Raw genomic sequence first — 20979 nt, 5'->3', positions numbered from 1 at the left:
AATGATATTTCGGTTGCAGGTAAAACAAAACAAAACGAAGCAAAACCCATGGTGCAGCCACCCTCGTTCTGTGTATTGTTTATTTTGTAGATGTCTAAACAAGACCGGCTGCATTTCCAGAAACGTACTGTAGACGCTGTTGCCTAGACCCCTAGTCTGTGCTGGTGCTTCCGGCTTCGCTCTCTTTAGCGGCAGCTCCCGTCCTTGACCCTGACGCTGGGGGTCCTTCACCGACATCAACCCCACGCCCGAGCGCCTTCAGAGGGGACTGGTCGTGGGCCCCACAGGTGAACGTCCGGCCCAGAAGACAGCTTGATGATGCAGGAGATGCCGTGCAGTGACAATTGAGCTCGGCATTACATCGCTTCTTGTTTGTTTAAAAAGAATGACGTTTACATATAAAATGTAATTACTTACTGTATTTATGTGTATATGGAGTTGAAGGGAATATTGTGCGCAAGCCATTATCATAAATTAAGCAGAAAAAAATATCGCTGCACGACTTTCAGTGCTTAAAGCCATTTCCACTCTTGGGTCCGAGCTGTCCCACAGCAGCCAGTCCTGTCGGGTTCACGGAGTCTGGAGTCGTGCTGGTAGCAGAGGTCGGGAGATCTCGTCCGACGTGGGGGGCCGGCTCTCTAACTGGAACTTGAGTGGTGGTCACGAGGACAAACGGAAGCCCCTTCCCCCACTGTCCCCCCCCCCCCCCCCCCCCCCACAGCGGTGGAGTCCGAAGTCCCGTACTTGCCCTCCGTTGGTGAAGTTAGCGGAGAGAAGTGGGCGCTCCCACCGCGGCGGGCTGGAGGGAACTCCGCGTGTCCCTTGGTTCTGCTCTCTGAGCGCCAGGGTCTCTGCGTGAGTCTTTTCCGGGGCCCGGCTCCAGACCACGCGTCAGCAAGAGCACTTTAGCATCTAATTCCTCCTCTGGGCTTTGCAACTCTGCAAAAGTTGCTTACCTAGTTTGGCAACACTTTTCATTAAGGTTCCAGTTAGAAATGTTAATATTTATTAAATGACTTTAGGATGCAGCTTCATTCACCATAACTTATTTTAAATGTGTCAAGTAACACACGTATAGCATGATTTCTAGGGATACACGTAGAGCACACATATGATACAAAGATGTACTTACAAGGAAATACCTTCCTGCCGAGAGACAAGCTTTACAATATGCTGTTGTCACGACAAAGCGTGTTTCAAATGAAGGGGAATAAATAAATGATGACGAAGACTTGATAAAGGAACCTTAATTTATACTGTTGCCAACGCACTAATCCAGTATGTGCCCCTGTTCTCTGCTGTACGTAGGATTTGAAACCTTAAATGCTGAAGAAAAATCAGCATCAAGCCTTGCCAGACACACCTGTTAATCAGTCATACAATGATATACACGATTTTTTTTGTTTTTTTTTTGTTTTTGTTTTTGTTTTTTCGTTTTCGCTTTAAATGGCATGTTCTTTCTGCAGGAAATATTAATCTCCCTCCACATAAGGGGTTTAATAAGAGAAGTTTGTCTTACCTGTCTGATGCGGGCAAATGTTTCTCCCCTTTCTGTTCATAGCGATCTCGTTTCTATGTTTCTATCTCGATCCCATAGTGTGGAATACAGAGGATCCATAACTCTTGTCCTAACTTGCACATTTCATTTGATAGAGTTGTGTTTGTCGCTTCCTTTGAGGTTGACTTTTTGTTTTGCTGCACTTTCCACTTAGTTTTTGGAGCTGTGTTCCCAGACGGCGGGGGTTTGGGAACTGGACTAAATGTAACGGCCGCGGAGAGTGCACAGGTGTCCGTGTTGCTGTCGCTCGGACGAACAACGCAGTGCTGTGCGATGATGATGTGAATATTTAGAATGTACCATATTTTTTCGGTAAATTATTTATGTTTTTTTTTTTTGAACAAACTTCTCTTCCAGATTGATGAAACTTCATTTGTTTTGCCAAAGACTGTAAATATTTATTTATTTGTTCACATGGTCAGAATCTCACCACTGAAACCCTGCTTTTATCTAGCTGCAGCCTCATTTTTATACTTTAAAGATTAATAACAGGAAATAAATTGTAAAAAGGTTTTCTATAAACGAATCTCTTTCCCTTTTTTAAGAAGAATTAGCAGGGTTCCTGCTGGGGGGAAGGGAGACATACCCCAACAGGGAGGGGGTGACGTGTTGCTCCCCTCAACGTGAGCCCGTTTGTCTGCAGGTCCCAGCTCTGCCCCCCCCCCCCCCCCCACCGAGGTTAGGGTGTAGGTTTGGGGTCGTCGTGGAGAAGGAAACCCCGTGTGGGGCAGCCCCACAGCCAAGCGGGACACGGCCAGTAGGTGCCCCTTCCCACCTGCGGCTCGAGCTGTGCAGCGAGTTTTGGGGGCGTCCCCGAAGGGACTCAGAGGAGCACTGACCGCCCGGGAGACGCCCCGTTAACACGCGCGGGACCCGTGCGAGCTGCACTCGTTCCAAACCAGGGACGGAGGCGCACCGGGGCCGGCGGCAGAGACAGACAAGCCGGCGCGCAGCGGGAGGGTCGTGGGGTTTCTCTGGGTTCCCAGCGGCCTTGGGTTTCTGTTACGTCGGAGTCAAATATGGGGGGGAGCACGGGCGTTTGGCAGAAAGAAGCAGGAACGAGTCACACGCTGGAGCTACACGGCACGGGACCAGTCATCGGGGGGGCAGGAAAGCCCTGCTTCGATCTGGGGGCGCAGGGGGGATTCTGTGACATAAAGCGGGGGGACCGCGGGACCCCTGCACCTCAAACAGGAGCCTTTGGCAAATTGAGAGAGAAGTCAATTAGGGAAGTGATTCGGGTTGGGCCGTGGTGGCTCCTGGAGGGAGTGTCGCACACATTTTTCCAAAGACACAACCGGACCCGCTTCAGGACGACGCTTGAGAGGCGGGTGGGAGTGTGAGACGCGTCTCTCCGGACGTTATTTCCTTGTGATTTATAGCAAGTAGAAGTGTGTGATGGACCCCGGGGCCGTCCTCTCCCAGGACTGACCGACTGACCGACAGGAACGCGGCGCCCCTGGAACAGGACACGTCTCGTGTCCCGCTCTGTAGTCCTCTTTTCCTTCTGGGCAGGGTTCCCACAAACGTAACCCGCACGCCCCCAGTCTTGTTTGTTCTGGAAAAAGCTGCAGCTGCGTGGATGTGGGGTGGGCTTAGCCCCCGATGCCGTGAATGCTGGACCCAGAGCCGGGAGTACTGAGCACTGGACCCAGAGCCGGGTGCCGTGTGCACACGCCTTCACTGGCAGAGGAGCCGCGGAGCAGGCAGTGCAGCAGCCTCTCACAAGGATCCGGAACGGGGTCTGTTAGTGCCAGGGAGGGGAGATGGTCCCAGGACAGAGTCCGGCCCTTGGCCATCACCGGCAGCCGGCGTCTCCAACTGTAGGTTCAATGGGGTCCCTTCTGGGGTTTCTGTGGGTTTCAACATCTCAGGCAGGCCTTTCTCAGTTAGTCTGAGTTACACAGCGCGGTGTTTTTGGCCAGGACGGCAGGATGGGAACGGACGGCCACACAGCACGCCCCGGTCCCGGGCTGGGGGCCTGCGGCGTGGACCCCGCACCTGCCGGGTAGGGCTCTGCGCAGAACGGAAAGACCCTCAGAGAGATCCGACTGAGCCGCAGCCTGGAATCCCGCGGAGGCGGGAACATCCCAGTACTCTGGGCACAGCCCAGGCCTGGCCGAGCCCTGCTCCCAGGGGAACGACTTGGCAGCCAAGGTGCCGTCCGGGGACCAGAGTAGCCGCGGCCAGTGCCTCGCGGCGCCATCAGCTCCGGGGAAGCCGTGGGGCGTTCCTGCCAAGCGTCAGCCCACGGCCGCCGGCTGAGCCTCGCTGTCCTCGCACAGCGTGGGCGGCCCTGCCCCTCCACCGGGTCCCTGCCGGGCCCCCCTGCGGACGGAGGCGGGCCGGCCCCTCGGCGGTCACGGGCCCGGTAGTCGCCAGCCGGCCTCGCCGAGCGGCGTCCAGCTCACGTCTCCCGGCACGGCAGCCCCGAAAACTCGGCGTTTCCAGATCCTGCCTTCTCCAGAGCGGGACCTTTTCCCCCCAAGCACATCACACGCTTTAGGAGAAGTGATGTTTCGACACCACAGCCTTCAGGCAAGACACACTCGGAATACGCCGTGACGAGGCGGCTTCGGTCGGGGCACCGCCAGGAGCACGTCTAGGTCAAATGACCGCACGGGGGTGGACCCGGGTGGTGGGACCAGCTGCCCCGGAGGGGCGAGGGGGAGGGCTCCCCTCTGCCCGCGGGTGACACCGGCCTCGTCCCTGAGGCCCCTGGGACGCGCCCACCTTGTCCCCTTGGCTCCCAGGTGGCACCCGAGGCCCCCGGGAGACACCGGGGCTCAGCCCTCACTCTGCCCCGGGGGTTCCGTGCTGTGACGGCATGTCGCAAAGACAGTGTGACTGCAGGTTAACTGTGAGCATACGAAGGGTTCGGAAAAGAAAAGTCGAGCAAAAAAGAGCAAAGGGCGTTAGGGTGATAAAACTGGATTACGCTTTATTTTACACACTATTTATTTACTTCCAAGTTGTATTATTTGTGTACATTTGTTTTATCGTTCTGTGGATGTATTTTTCTATTTGTGAAAATTTTTCAGTTGTTCTGGGTTGGGACACAACACACAGTGGAATTATTAACACGATTAACACTGGAATTATTTTTCTTTTCAATATGACTTTCTGGAACAAAGACCTATTGTTCCTGCATTGTTAAACAGGACCTATATATTAAATACATTACTATATATTTAATATGGACTATTTAAAGATCTATATTTAAGGTTGTATTTAATATTATGCACACAGTTGGGGTACCTGGGTGGCTCAGTCGGTTAAGCATGATTTGAGCCCCGCGTCGGGCTCTGTGCTGACAGCTCGGAGCCTGGAGCTGCTTCCGATTCTGTGTCTCCCCCTCTCTCTGCCCCTCCCCCCACACCTCTCTCTCTCAAAAATAAAAAACGTTAGGGGCGTCTGGGTGGCTTAGTCGGTTAAGCGTCCGACTTCGGCTCGGGTCATGATCTCATGGTTTGTGGGTTCGAGCCTCGCGTCGGGCTCTGTGCTGACAGCTCGGGGCCTGGAGCCTGCTTCGGACTCTGTCTCCCTCACTCTCTGCCCCTCCCCACTCACGCTCTGTCTCTCTATCTCTCTCTCAAAAATAAATAAACGTTAACAAAATATTATGCACACAGTCAGTGTGTACCTTACAGAAACAACTTCTCCGTGAGGAATAATCTTAGAAGTTGCTTCCTTGCAGGTAAGAATCATTGCATTCAGGGACAGGTTTCCCGCTAACTCTGGAAGGAGTAGGCAGGGGATTCACAGAAGGAGGATTCCATCAGATTTTGGAGTTTCTCTCTTGTGTTTGGGGAGAATCAGCCCTCACCTGGTGGGCCCTGAGCCAGCTCAGAGCAGGGGTGGGGACCCCAGACTGAGGCTCGCCCCAGGCAAGAGGACAAAGAAACACGCTCAAACAGCCTAGCCTGGCAACGTTTGTACAGCTCACTCCCCTTTGGGCTTTTGCATATCATACGACACCTGACCATCCTGAAACCTGTTGCTAGAATGACCAACTATTTCAGTTAAAGGACTTTTTAAGATAACATCCTTTTTTAATTCCCAAGATCTTTCTCTTCTAGTGCTGTAACTTTCAGAGATTAAAAAAATGGGAGTACACCTTAAATTCAATGACAGTGTTTATATCAATCATGTGCCAACACGGAGAAAACAGTGGGGAGCGTAGCAGTTGAAGAGTGACACCGGGCGTGTTTCGACATACCTGCGATACGTAATCCGAAAAGGGAATGAAGAAAACCATCCCACTTACAAAAGCCTCGCAGGCAACAAAACTCGTAGAAATAAACTCAACCAAAGAGGTGAAAGTGGAGTAAAACTGGATAATATCGCTGAAAGAGACTAACACCAACCTACATAAGTGGAAAGACCCATCACGTTTACAGATGGGAAGGGTTATCGTGGGGCAGAGCCAGCACCCTGGGCCTACAGACTCAGCGCTGTTCCGTCAGAGTCCTTACAACCCGATTTGCAGAAATGGAAAAGCGGAACCTCACATTCCTAAGGGATGGCAAGGGCTCCAAACAGCCAAAACACTATTTCAGAGTGACAAGAAAGCTGAGAAGTCACATTTTCTGATTTTAAAACTTGCTACAAAGCTGCTGTGTTCAGAACTGCCACAAAGACAGATAGAAGAGAGTCCAGATGATTTTCAAAAAGAGTTCCAAGACCACCCGGCGAGGAAGGAATAATCTCCATTCAGGGACACTGGATTTCACATGTAAAAGAATAAAGTTGTCCCTCATCTCCCACGACATACAAAAAATGAACTTGAAATGAATCAGCCACCTAACTCGAAGAGCTAAAATCACAAAAATCTCAGATAGAAACTCAGGTAAACGTTCACGACTGTGAATTTGGCAACGGATTCCTAAGTCTGACACAAAGAAGCTTGAGTAACGGAGCAAACAGTGGACAAAGTGGACTCTCCCCAAACGAAAAACATTTGTGTATCAGAGAAATAAAAAGACAAATCACTAATGGGAGAAAGTATTTACAAATCGTAGATCTGATGGGGTCTAAGAATCCGTAAAGAACCCTTACAACCCAACAGCCACGAAGGCAAAAAAAAACACAAGAAAACAACAACAACAAAAAAACTCCATTAAAAAATGAACAGCACAACTTGGGTAGACATTTCTCCAAAGATGAACAAATGGCCAATAAGCAGGTGAAGGGAGCCCGACGTCACTGGTCGCCAGGGAGAGGAGATGCGAGTCAAAGCCGCCTGACACCCCCCAGGATGGTTACAATGAAAGAAAGATGAGTGTTAATTAGCAAGGATGTGGATTTTGGGACCAACGGCTGGTCGGACAAAAAATGGATCGGTTGTTGCGGGAAAACCGTGGCGGTTCTTCCAAAGGTTGACCGTGGAGATACCGCATGAGCCCAGACATACACCCCAAGGACGTAGAAACAGAAGCTCAGACCGATACCGGCACCTGAAGGTTCTTAACGCACTGCCCACAGTGGTCCAACAGTGGAAACAATGCAAATGTCCTTCAGCAGGTGGACAGGTAAACGAAAGGTGGCGAACCGAAACGTAAAATGCTGTTGTTCATCCGTAAGACGAGGCAGCCCAGACATGCTGAATGTGCATGAATCTGAGTAATGGAAAGAAACCAGACAGAAGGTTACATGTCGTACAATTAATTCCCTTCATTTAAAATACTCAGGGGGCGCCTGGGGGCCCAGTCGGTTAAGCATCCGACTCTGGGTTTCAGCTCAGGTCATGACCTCACAATTCATGGGATGGAGACCCGCGTCGTGCTCTGTGCTGACAGCGCAGAGCCTGCTTGGGATTCTCTCTCTCCCCCTCTCTCTGCCCCTCCCCTGCGCTCTCACTCTCTCTCTCTCTCTCAAAAGAGATAAATAAACGTAAAAAAGTAAAAAAAAAAAAAAAAAATTCAGATTAGCAAAGTCTCCGGAGACACAGAGCAGATATGAGTGGCCGCAGGGCCGTGAAGCGGGGGATGGGGCTGCTTGCTCAGTGGGCACAGAAGTGTCATTTGGGGTGGTGACATTTTTGGAACCAGATAGAAGTGATGGTTTTACAACCTGGTGACAGCTCTAAACCCCAGTGAGTTGTGCACTTTACAGCAGCTAATTTTGAATTTCACCTCAATGAGAAAAAGGAAACTGAGGAACACACATCTAACTGTAGTCCATGAGCCAGACCGGTAACTCAAACTGATCTCAGGACGCTTGCTTTGTGGGGATCAAGGCTTCAGGTGACCACGGACGCGTCGGCGCCGGGCCATGTGCCCCGCGGCTTGTGGCTTTGCCCTGTTTCCTGGTCCCTGTTCCCACCAGGCCTCCTCAGTGCCACTAACCGTGGTGGGATCCTGACGTGGGGGGAAAGAGAAAACGGACTTAGTGGTGGGAAGGGGCTCCGGAGTCGTGTCTGTGACCTGATCTCTGACTGTGACTTACAGCCTGAGCCTCGTTCCTCTGGGCCCTGAGGCTCCCTCAGAGGAAGGGAGACAAGGCCACAGTGACCGGGGTGGCTCTGCCCCTCCGTGTGGGCGCAGACAGTGTGGGGGGAGTGGGGTAGATCCACAGAGTGAGGTGTTCACGGAGGCTCAGCCCCACATCGGGGTAGGGGGGGACCGCTGGGCACACAGCTGAGGCTCTGTGGCCCGGCCTCCGCCCCCGTGCAGCCCTGCCCCTGCCGCGGACCCCAGCTGTGCCACGTGAGCCACGGGTCTTGCTGCCACAGGGACTCCCAGACTCCCCGGAAACCGCCGTGAAAGATGCGGGACACGTGCACCTGCCGTGCTTCCAACCAGCGAGTCTGCGGTGTTCCGTGTTGCTCGGAGGCCTCCGTGACCTCCAAGAGTCGACAAACGACTGCGTTGGGAATTTCGTAAGGTGCCAGAGGACCCCCCGAGGCCGCTGCTGGACGAGGCGGAGGAGCGGGCCATGGAGGTCACCGGCTGCCTGTCTCCGTCGGGTTACGTTGCACGAGGCGAGACGGGAGGGGAGGCCTCCGGGTCACAAACGTGTTCGCCGCACACATGGCCGGAACAGAGGGGCAGGCACACTCCTGGTGGGGCCCAGGAGCCCCTGCCTGCTCTGGCTCCTGCCTGAGGGGATGTCACAGAGCCTGTGCTTGGCCCTGTCTCCCAGGAAAGGCGTCACATGCACAGCGGCGACTGGAAAGTCAGGACAGAAGGCGCTTTGCTCACAGGCCCCAGCCTCACGCCTCAGGAGGGCGTGACCAGACGCTGCTTGGGGACCCTGGGCCCCCTGTCCCCAGGCGGACGTGCCAGCCACAGGAGCAAGCCTTCGCCTTTGTCCCGCCCCTCACACACCCCGCGTCTGACCACAGAGTCTAAGCTCCAGTTATAAGTACTTGGGACAGAATCCCCGACAGAGGGGAAGCTCTCCAGCCCTCGGTGTTGTGGTCGGGACGGGACAGGTGTGCCCAGGCTGGGTGCTCCCGGGAGCCGCTCGCCCACCGCGGGCTTCACAGACGGCCCTGTACCTGTAATGGAGCCTCTTCACAAGGAGAACGTCCCTAAGGTTGCAGAGGCCCCGAGGAAGTGTGGGGAGGAGGAGGGGGTGAGCTCAGGACTCTGCGGGGCTCCGGGCTCCAGGCTCCTCTCTGCGTCCCCAGGGCCAGACCTGGGCAGGTGTGAGCAGGGGAGTCGGGAGCCCTCACAGGGGGGACGCGAGGCAGGACCCTGGGAGCAGCCAGCCTGGGACGGTGAGGCTGTGGGCGGCGACCCCGAATGAGGCAGAGGGTCTCAGGAACACCCGAATTCGAATCAAAACACCCTGCGTGTGACCTCCCAAATGGATGCGTTTTTGAAAGCTTCGACGTGCCCCTCTGCAGGCTGGGTTGCTAAGAGAAGGCTGTGCTGTCGGGAAAGGGAGAGTCAGCCTTGGAGCCCAGACAGAGGGGCGGCGGGGAGGGAGGCCCGGCTTCCTGGGAAGCCTAGAAACGCCCAGATGGCTCCGGCTCCGTCCTCCAAGGACCAGGGCCGTCAGGCGTGATGCTTATCAGAGATTGGTGGTTACAGCTTTGATGATAACAAGAGATCGGTTTCCTGGGGTTCATTCTCTAATCACCCAGGAGACTTTGTAACTGGACTTTGTCTTTGTTTGGTTCCCCTAAAGCAGAGCGTGGCCACAGGCGTGGGATCAGGTCATTTATTTTGGAGGTGGTTCTGGGAAGCTGGATGGGAGCTGGGAAGTGAGGGAGGATTAACACGCAGAGCGCAGAGCGTGGGTCCCTGGGCGGCCCAGGCTGTGGGAGGAGCCAGGCGGCCCCTGTGCAAACCCGGCCCCATCCCCCGCCCTGGGCCAAGCTCGCCTGTGGGCTGACAGGCAGTCGGCACCAGAGGCTGTCTGTCTGCAGGTGAGGCAGGAGGGACAGAGGGACGGGTCACACAGAGCAGGCCTGAGGGGATGGTGGAGACCGGGCAGCTCCGGGCGGCACAGGGCAAGTGCAGCCGTTTACATCCTGTGGAGCAGCTGTGTCCACCCCGGAGCCCCGGACACGGTGCCAGCATAGGCAGCGGGCCCTGCGGTCTAAACTGTGCATCTGTGCTTTCATCCCAAAGACTGGCTGTGCGCAGGCCCGGCCCGGAGGCCTCTTCTGGGGGCTCATCATTCGAGTTGTACCTGGGACTCCCGAGTCTGTTTCTGGGAAGGGGCCCTGCTCCTGGAGGGGTGGCCTGCAGTGGGGGGGGGGGGCAGGGAGGGGCGGCCTGCAGGTGCAGAGGGGGAGGGGCGGCCTGCAGGGGCAGGGGAGGGGCCCCGCGCTGTCTCCGTTGCCGCTATGCTGTCTCCCCACCTCATGCCGAGCCCGTTCCGAACCCGACGTGAGCACGGCTGCTCTTGGAGCATCAGGATATGAGGATTTTGTTCCGACAGATTTGACTGATTTGAAGGGTTCAAGACCCTCGCAAGACTGGGTGGGACTCGGTGCAGGGCCTGGAGCTGGACCCCCACCGCACGCGCCCCCTCTGTCCTGCAGGGTCGGTGCGGCACGGCCTGCCCCTGAGCCCCGCAGGCTGGTCCCTGCGGCCATGAGGCCGAACAGAGCCCCGTGGGCTGGGGGCGGAGCTCAGGCCCTTCCCCTGCGGGTCTGAGGGAACAGACAGTGGGGAGGAGGGGAGAAGCCCCCTCAGACTCAGGGGGTCGGATCAGGTCACTGGGTCTTTGGCCGGAAATGGAGCGTGAGCGTGCGGGACAGCCTGGGCCCCGGGCCGAGGAAAAGTGAGCAGACAGGACGTCCCCAAGCAAGGGGACGCCGGCCATCTGTCCCCCTCCCCGTGGGGGGCACCACCACAGCGTCCCTCTGATCTCCATCCTGACGCAGGATCGGTGGGGGCCGGAGGGCAGAGAAGTTCCTGCGGGAGGCGTGGGGTCTCCGAGTTCCCTGCCTCTTACTCCTGCCGCCCTCCCCAGCCTCCTGTGGCTCCTTGTGCTCGGCGGCAAGGCGACGAAAAAGAAATCGCCATCAAAATACATTTCGGATGTAGTAGAATTAAACTCAAAACACGATTCCATTATAAAAAGGAAAAGCAGACGTTAGTTAGCTTCTCGCTCAGTTCTCACAACAAATGAGTTACCCTTCCTGCAACCGAGGGCCCGGACAGAAGCGCCTGGGAGCTGTGAAGCGACGGGGTGAGGGAACCAGGACCCTGAACTTTGACCCTGCGACTCTCAGGATGTTATTTTATAAGCTGTCTCTTGAGAAAAACACAAACCTTTCATGCAGGAGCACAAGCTGACTTTTGTAAAAAGCAGGCACAGCTTTGTGATGACAAGCAAGGCCTTCGGACACAAAGCCCAGCCGGTCCTTCCCGAGGCGGCTCTGTCCCTGGGCGCCGGGAACCCCGCTTTGTCATCTGTGGAACCGGAGCCCGGCAGGGGCGCGGATCTCCAGCGCCTCCCTGGACACACACGGGACTGGGGGGGCCGTCTAGCTGCTCTCCCGCTGCTCCACTGAGTGCTCCCACCGCTCCCCAAACTCACGCTTTATCAGGGCCTTCCTGGGGTTTCAGAGACCCCACCAATCTCTCCTCCACCAGGATTTGAAAGCTTAAGTCCTGCTCTTTGTTTTTCATTTTTTCTTTTTTGAGAATCACTTGAGGAATTGCCGACGCCGTTTTGAGTTTATTTTGTGTCTGGATTTCCCTTGTACTTTAATAAACTACAAGTTTTGCATATTTTAATAACACTAAATTATGGAGTATTAATCTTATCATGGCGTTTTGTGTATTTTCCTACTTTTAAACTGAAGTCGTGTCTTCAACATTTTAAGTCCAGAAGTCTTAGGCAAGAAAAGCTCAAAACCCAGAAGTAGGTATTACGTTACTTGCCAAAACATGACTTAAAAAACATTTCTTTGAAACAACAAATCAGCAAGTCCTTTGTGGTTCCCTTAATGGCTGGTGAGAATACATCTAGCTTTTTCTTTATTATGAAATGGAAAGTTTCAACATTTACCTTAAATAAGTAACATGAATTTCGTCAAACACCAAGATTCCAAGTTTCCCAGAAAAGAGCAATTACGATGACCCAAGACAGGAAGAATCCAGATTCCTGGGGCTGATGGCCTCTGGCCGCACGCAGAGTTCCCCACACACATACCCGGATGCTTGCCTCTTCTGCGTCCCCTGTTGTGGGAGGGAACTGACCCACCGGGCCTGTGGTCAGGGTCAGAGCAGACCCGGGGCGGTGAGCCCGGTCAGGCCACAGTTTGCCCGGCTCCCCAGAAATGTGTTCGAGGGCACCCCAGGGCTCGTGGAGGGGGCAGGGGGTGGCCCAGGGTTCGATGCCCAGCTCGCCCTGAGGAAGCCTTGCTCCACGTGTGTGAACATGGGGGACGCAGCGAACCCAGCAGGGGAGGAGCCCCCACACGTGGTCTTAGGAAATCTTCCCACCTCGAGTAATAAAGGGACCCCGGCGTGATCATTCACGGCAGCGCTAGGCTGCGTCGTATCGGGTCCTGCTCTGAGACCCTGCCTGGGTCCGTGGAGTGTGGACGTGGGTGTGGACGACACAGGCCAGGGCCCTGTCCTCGTGGGTCTTTCACTCTCCGGACCTGCGGACAGAAGAGAACCGAGCAGAGCAGACACGGCCTCAGAGGAACGAGTCCACAGAAGTGGACCCAGCCGTCGCAGACGGTGTTCGGGCACTACGGGGCCAACCCGCTCGTCCCAGGGGGCTGTCCTGCGAAGTTGCTGTTGTTAGCAGGGGACGCGCTCGTGCCTCTGTGCTTGTCCACGAAAACCAGAATGAAGTCTTACGCGCCGGATACTAAATACATACTTTGATCCTCTCGAGTAAGAATTTGGATACTAACGCACAGAAAATGCACGGGTCCACTGAGTCCTCCTCGGAAATAGTCACACTTGGCAGCTTACCGGGTATCTCACGACCCGCTGCGGGATCCCCAAACAGAGCGCGCGCCCCCGCTCTCCCCGGCCTGGACTCCCGCAGGTGCGCCCCGCCCTGAGCCAGGGCCCGACCTCACCAAAACCGGCTCCCGGCTGTGACTGCAGGCCTGTGCCCAATCGTCTCTCCCTCCGCCCCTCCCCACGCCCCGTCCAGGTGACCAGCCGGCTTCCCCAGAGGCCAGCCCACCTGGCATAGAGCTTGCCCTGTCCTGACTGTCGCCCCACTGTCCGAGGGCCTGACACCCTGCGCGATTTGGGGGCTCTCCTCCTGGGCCCCGGACTCTGCTCCCGGACCTGGGGGGTCCTTCCATCCCGTGACCAGCATGCCGGGGCCTGGGGCTGCCCCGGCTCCTGGAGACCTCTGACCAGATCCTGGCTGCTCACCCTGCAAGTGTCGGTGGCACGTTCACGTGCCAGGAGGCTCAGGAAGTTTCCTCATTTTACGGCTGAGGGACCGTGTCCAGCACCAGTGTTCCCAAGCCCCGGGCTCCTCTCGCCACGGCAAACACACAAGGGACGTCCTTTTGGTCACGGAGCCGACACACCGACGTACATGACGTAAACTGAGGCACTTAAGTGTTCAAAAAAACCCGATTTCTTCAGATCAAGACTTCTCCTCGGACCCATGCGTGTTTTTCACATGTTTTCATATATATTACGCTGTCCAAATGTGTGCACATTCTCTTTGTCTTATTACATTAAACTACATTCATCACTATTTTCCTGAAAACACAGTATGTTTTAGGCAGCAAACCCGTTTTGTCTACTTACGATTCCAAATACGCTGTGCTGTCTTTCAGATGACTATAGATTCAATGCCATATATAGAGTTTTTACAAGTCATCTGAGACTTAAATAAATCTGCTTCTTCTTTCAAACATGTGTTGTGGAATAGAGGACAGTGTTATAACCTATCTGTAGGGTAACACACTTTCTGGGTGGGGTGCGGTATTTACAGATATAAATTGTTTCCTCTCCCACTTCAAGTGCACACCAGTGCACACCTCCAGATGCACACGGGCACGCACACACACACCGTGCACGCACGTGCATACGCTGGGAGGGTCACAAAGCCGTCTGTGCACGTCTGCGAACATGCCAGCCGCAACAGACAAGGTGTCTCACGTTCCGAGATGCAGAGTTCGCGAAGCAGGGGGGTAGATGGAAAGGGGAAACGAGCCGGAGTCTGAAGGTACAGGATTGCTAACTATCCACGGAAAGGGCTTGTACTTTGTAGCTTTTGAAAGTAGGAACCAAAAAACTCAGCAGGTTCTTTGATCGCTGGGCTGAGCATGTTTCTAAACTTGAGCAAGGACCTTGACACCTCCCCTCCCCCGCCCCCGCCGCCCATCCCACGGCCGGGATTCTCCTGGGGCTGGGTTGTTATGCACGGACTGTTTGTGCAAAAATACATGTGACTGCTAACATGTGGGGTTTGATAACATGAAAACTACCTTCCTCATTTCCTCTCCAATTTCTTGTGTGCCTGGATTATTCAAAGTGGCAGTCATAGAGTGAAGATTGTGGAATAGAGCTGGAATTTGCAGGAAGCAGTCTGTGGGCCAAAGTAACACGCACGTTGCTACAAAGTTGCGTCTATAGGCCCCGTTTTCTTATTGCTGTAGTGATACAACACTCATAATTTCAGATTTCATCAGTAGGAAAAGTGACATCTGTGATTTATCCATCCATATCACTTACTGTTTGGGTGACAGACTGGAATAGAAAAGCTACCGCTATGGTGGGTCACGTCTATACCGGGCCCACGGAGATGGGCTTACAGTTTTCTACAATTTCAAGGCTATTTCGCTTCGCAAATGCAGTGGGGCGCTTACTACGTTGTACTCCAGCATCTGCTTGTGATTCTGTCCTTCGCTAGACAGAAGTTAACCAGGAACAGGGACCTTATTGCTTGTGCGTGGACAGGTGGCAGCAGTGAAAATGGCCCCGGTTACCTTGGGAAAACGGGTTTGGTTGTAAATCTGCGCCCTGTGTCCTGGGCAGGGCCCCGGGGGGAGGCAGGCCCTGACTGTCACGAACAGATTTACCTCCAGCAGCAGCCCTAGATGCTGTCCCCTCGCCACGCGTGCTGCCGTTTTCCAGAGACCAAGAGGAAAGGCGAAACCTCCCGACTCTTATTCAGACCGTAACACGCCTGACGCAGACTCTGCACGTAGTGGGCGCTTTTTCCTGGTCATACAGCCCTGAACGTGCCTTGGGGTCGAGCAGCCGGGGGAGGGGAGGCCGGGAGATCACGGACATGCCACCTAGGGTCGGCTGCCCTTCCGTCTACGGAGGCCTGTCCTTTGGGGCTGAGCTCAGGAAGCTTCCCTGAGAAGCTGGCAGGTGAGCTCAGCCCCCTTTCAGACTCGGGCTTGACCTGCACCCGTGATCTAGGGTTTCCTCGGCGGCTGCACAAGCGAAATCTGGTTACAAAGCGTGGGATATTTGACAGCCACCTATGCTCAGTGCCATGTGGCCAAGGACGGTTTGATGCAGACACGTTGGATGAAAGACAGCGTCAAGGGTTAGCAACAAAGGTACCAAATTCCGCGTATTTTGTATCCGACGGCAAAGACGTCTGAGTTGAGGGCAGGGGCTTGAGAGGCTCTGGAGGCTCTGGGTCGTAGTCACAACCCACCTTCAGGAGGCACAGAGGCCGGGTGAACGCAGAGGCGCCCGCGTCAGGGAAGGCCTGGCCGCGTCCAGCCGGGCCGCGTCTCGCAGACGCCCTGACGTCAGCCCTGGCTTCCGGAACACCCGTAAACCTGCCCCACCGCGGCGGCTCATGTGACATACGCTCTGCTGAGTAAGAGAGCAGTCAAAACCAGAGCAATAAAACAGGACGAGCCCCCCGAACAATCAACAGGCCACAGAAAGGGTTTTCCCGCTGCGCGGCCACCACCCGCGCTCTGGGGGGACGCGGCTTTCACTCGCCGGCGGCTCGGGCTCGAGAGGCTCTGCCTGGCCCACGTCTGCGCCACATGTCACGGCCGCTGCTGACCTGTCTCCTTGTCCCCGGTGATAAAAACCGTGTCGGCCTTTCTGCATCAGTGACGCTAAAGCACAAATACCAGGCTTTCTGGCCGAGGTAAGTGAAAAAAACCCCACAAATATCTGTTCCCGATCGTCTGGGATGGAAAAAGGAGCCTCATCCCAGGAGCTTGCAGGAGTTTCGTGACCCCTTGGTTGTGGTGAAGTGCGTCCGTTTTACACGCCGAGGGCAAAGCACCGTGGGCAGCAGACCTCCCCTCACGCAGGCCCAGCGTGAGCCCCGCGATCAGTACAGATGACACCCTTCCCCCTTCACTCCTCTTGAGCTGTAACAGACCGTTGCTAGGGTGAGTGAACGCTACCCTGAATCATCCAAGCCTCTCATTTGAAAGTCAAGGTTTTTTGTGAAATGTGCCGTTGCCACGATCTGTGTGGCATCGCTTTTTATAAGGAAAAGTCTCAGAGGGTGGCCTCCCCTGGTGCCACATCCTGTAACTTAGGCCACTTGCAGGTATGAGAGCCCGGTCATTCCTTCCCGGCCCCCTCCCCGCCCCCCTCAGCCGACTTCCCTCTGTTCTCCGCCTAACGGATAGACAACCTCTTGAAAACAGAACCCTGGGGATGTTTCTTACTTGCTTAAAACCTTTTGGTGACTGTTGTTTGAGCTCAAGTCCAAGCCTCGACGTGAGGAAACGCGGGAGCCATCGCACGAGGTCAGGTCTGCAAAAATGGGGACCCGGAGGAGGGACGGGTCCTTTGGTGCTGGCTCCTGTGGGCAGGGTGGGGTCTTGCCGGGCTGGTGTCCCCCGAGGCAGTGACCCTGCAGAAGGAACCCCACCATGGGATGCAGGACGTCATGGGACCTGGAACCACCCAGGAGAAACAGGGTCCTTCCTCCTGCCCAGCCCCCTCTGCCCACAGAGCCCCCCAGGCCCAGCCCAGCAGGGCCCAGCTGGCAAGGCAGGTGTGCTGGCACAGTCCTGGCATCTGGCCCAGCTGACGGCCAGCCTGGAGGAGGCGGGAGCTGAGGAGCCGGAGCCCCTCAAGGCCACCCTGCTCTGCCATGAGCCGGTCTGAAAGCCACCAAGGGAGACAGACTTGGGAAGTGGCCACGTCTCCATCCTGCTGACCTGGCCACCCTCTACACCCCGCTGATGTCAAACTGTCTCTCTGGTGCCTGAAGCCATGCTGGCAGGTGCCTTGGAGACCAGAGGCTGGGTCCTGTGCCCCTGGCGTCTCCCCGCCTGGAGACCAGAGGCTGGGTCCTGTCCCTCCAGCGTCTCCCCGCCTGGAGACCAGAGGCTGGGTCCTGTCCCCCCGGGGTCTCCCCGCCTGGAGACCAGAGGCTGGGTCCTGTCCCCCCGGGGTCTCCCCGCCTGGAGACCAGAGGCTGGGTCCTGTCCCCCCGGGGTCTCCCCGCCTGGAGACCAGAGGCTGGGTCCTGTCCCCCTGGGGTCTCCCCGCCTGGAGACCAGAGGCTGGGTCCTGTGCCCCCGGGGACTTCCCACCTGGAGACCAGAGGCTGGGTCCTGTCCCCCCGCGGTCTCCCCGCCTGGAGACCAGAGGCTGGGTCCTGTCCCCCCGGGGTCTCCCCACCTGGAGACCAGAGGCTGGGTCCTGTCCCCCTGGGGTCTCCCCGCCTGGAGACCAGAGGCTGGGTCCTGTGCCCCCGGGGACTTCCCACCTGGAGACCAGAGGCTGGGTCCTGTCCCCCCGCGGTCTCCCCGCCTGGAGACCAGAGGCTGGGTCCTGTCCCCCCGCGGTCTCCCCGCCTGGAGACCAGAGGCTGGGTCCTGTCCCGCCGGGGTCTCCCCGCCTGGAGACCAGAGGCTGGGTCCTGTGCCCCCGGGGTCTCCCCGCCTGGAGACCAGAGGCTGGGTCCTGTGCCCCCGGGTCCTCCCCGCCTGGAGACCAGAGGCTGGGTCCTGTTCCCCCTGGGTCTCCCCGCCTGGAGACCAGAGGCTGGGTCCTGTCCCCCTGGTGTCTCCCCACCAGCCAAGAGTGCGGTGACCACACTTCCAGAGGCACCTGCACCCACGGGAGCCTCACCAGCATCCAACAGGGCGGGGGGCCAGGGCAGGGTTAATTAGTGGGTTTGGGAAAAGATCATAGCGAGGAGAGTGGTGGGTCTTTCTGGTTTATGGGGTGAGGCGGGTGACTGGGGCGTCTGGGGAAGCCATGCTTGTGCTAACAGCAGAAGGGACCACGGGAGGACACCGGAGGCACGGAGGAGGCTCGGTGTGGACGAGGTCAGGACCGGGCTCCCGCGGTGTGGACTGGTCCTGATGCCGCGTCTGACGAGGAGGCGAAGAGAAAATGAAAGTGCCCAACTGGCCGGCGTCTGGCTGAGCGGCTGGATGGAGCTTTCGTCTCTGGGCTCCGAGGGGGTTGTGAGGCTCCGGTCCCCGGCACGATTCTGGTGCCCTGGTCCTCCGTTAGAAGCTGTCTCTGTTCAATGATGTCCCAGAACCATTAACTCAGAGAGCTTGAGAACCGAGGTCTTCAGAATATTATCAAGGCTTCTATCCGCAGGAACAATCCGGGCCACATTTGCACACGAGCCTCCCCTGTTACCAAGAGGTATCCGCGTCCTAGGTGGTGTTTGAGGAGAGGTGGCGTTTTATGGCAAGAGGGGAGGGTGGAGAATGGGAGTATTTCAACTTCTCTGAGCTTCTCCGTGAAACTTTGCCTCAAAAGTTTGCTGCGACTCTGTAAACTTTCCCGAGGAAGTGAAACCAGTGCATGAGGCATACTCATAATTCGGTCCGTAAGGAGACGTTCTTGCAGCCTGGGAGCCACTCCCCGCCCTGGGAACGTGCTCCAGAGCCTCGGGGCAGAACAAGGAGGGCGCCGTGCTGGATGGAAGGCACAGCCCGCGTGAGGCCCTCCTGGAAGAGGCGAGCGTCCTTCCTCAGGCTGCCGTAACGCTGCGTGTGGTTCGAGCCACGGAACCCACGATGAGGCCCATTTGTGACGGTCGTTTACGACGTCGTATCCAATTCATACTCCACCTGCCGCCATCAGTGGTGACGAGGAAACCCACCTGCAAACTCTGAACCTTTCGGGGAAGAACAGAACCGTGATTCTAACCCAAAGGTGACACAGAATCCAGGGCTTTTGGTGAAGAAGCTTGTGGGTGCGGACGGGGCGCCTGGGGTGGCCGGCAGCTGAGCCCTGCGAGGTTTGCCGTCTCGGAGGGGGGGCGGTGGAGGAGGGGCAGCCGCGGAGGGAGGAGGGGCGTCACTGACCTGGAACCCCAGTTCCTCCCAGCACACGTGCCACCGGAGTGCTCTCTGTCACGCTCCAGCTCGCCCTGGGAAGCACGCGCTCACAACAACGGTCAGTTCTCAGCGTCAAGTAAGACGCGGGTTCTGGGAGCTTCCTTTGATGAGAGATGGTCCACCTCTACCAAGCAGGACTGTTTGCTGTCCCCTGAAGTGAGCGGACCGCCCTCTGTCACGGGCTGGCCTCTCCGTGCGGGGGGCCCGCACCTCGGCCGCTTTCAGGGAAGCCGGAAACAAAAGGGGACCCACAGATCCCGCGTCTCTGTGCGCTGGAGACCACGTGGTTTGGAGTTCGGATACCGGGTCCGCCATTGTCTCTTGGTACCGTCCTCGGCTCCCGCCTCAACGTCTGGACGCCTGTCCCACATCTGCGGCGCCACCACCGGCCACATGCGGTGCACGTGGAAACCTCATCCGGCCTCCGGGAGACGCGTCCTCTTTCTGTTACAAACTCTTTTTCAAGGGGATGCATAAACGTAATGCGGTAATTGTCTAACGAATAACATTTATTTCTTCACTCCCAAAGGGGGATTTTTAAAAAATGTTGTGAGAGGTTACAGACGCGGTACTGAGAACAAACAGCAAGACGATGTGTTTTCGGGTCGTAAAATAGTTGGAGATTTTCCAATGCAAAGCACAGGCATAAAAGCCTAAACGTACAATTCTGCCAGACAAAGTTGCTGGGGGCCTATTCTCAACCCTTCTTGGAGCATAAAGCCGACTTCTCTCTCCACTTCGGCGTGGCCGATGGCCCAGGCTGCCACGTGTTCGGGCCTGTGCTCCCTGGGGTGGCGCCTTCAGGGGCCCAACCGGACCCGCGTCTGGTCAAGAACCGCCGGCCGCCGCTCACGTCTTCGTGTGAACCCGGGCCGCTCGCTGGTTCCTTGGCCATCTCTCTGCAGGCGAGTGCCACCCAGGTGTTCCGGGAGGACCGCTGTCCGACGCCGCCGGTCTTCTCTGACTGGCGGCTCTCGGCTCCCGTGGCTGCACGGAACCCTCCGCTGCCCGCGCCCGCTTGCTTTCCGGGCTCCGGCCCCGATGCCAGCGAGACTCAGCCCGGACCTCGGCGTCTCCCACAGGGCACGTCCTCTCCCCCGTCGTCCAGGTGGAGTCCCGGCTTCTGCGGGGGCCGGCCTTGGAGCCCACCTTCCGTGGGGACGGCGCCCTGACGGGTCCGGCTCCGCCGCCCTGGGCGCGAGGCGGGTGTGTGTCCTGTTCACATTTCTGCGATTCTTTGGGTTTCAGCGTCATCTTCTGTGAGGGAGACGTGTACCCTTAGGCTGACACGGTAAGAGCAAGGACCTTGTCAACGGCTCAGCATTGTACTGATCGAGGCCGTGCTTCCCGCCCCTGCCACCCACCTCGTCCGAGGTGACCCCAAGGCCGCTAGCCCTCTATTCCCGCGTGCCCGTGCGGCACGGTCGTTCCTTCTGTCACACTGCGTCTCTCTCAATGACTGACTTTTGGTTCTCATCACTGGACATCTTGGATGCCTCCGTCCTGTGGGCACCTGCCAGCACCTTCCAGGTCCCTGTTCCCCTAAGCTTGGGGTAGTTAGGGGCTGAGAGGTGGCCGGTCCTCGCCCGCACGCGCCAGGGAGCACCCGGGAGTGACCCCTCTGTGAAGAACGTGAAGCGTGGTGACGGCGTGGAGGGGCCACCGAGGCGTCAGTGGGGACCTCTGTAGAGAGGTGACGTGTGAAGGGCACGGTGCC

This window comes from Panthera leo, chromosome B2, assembly GCF_018350215.1.
Source record: "Panthera leo isolate Ple1 chromosome B2, P.leo_Ple1_pat1.1, whole genome shotgun sequence".
Lineage (NCBI taxonomy): Eukaryota > Metazoa > Chordata > Mammalia > Carnivora > Felidae > Panthera > Panthera leo.
This window is presented reverse-complemented; position numbering follows the sequence as displayed.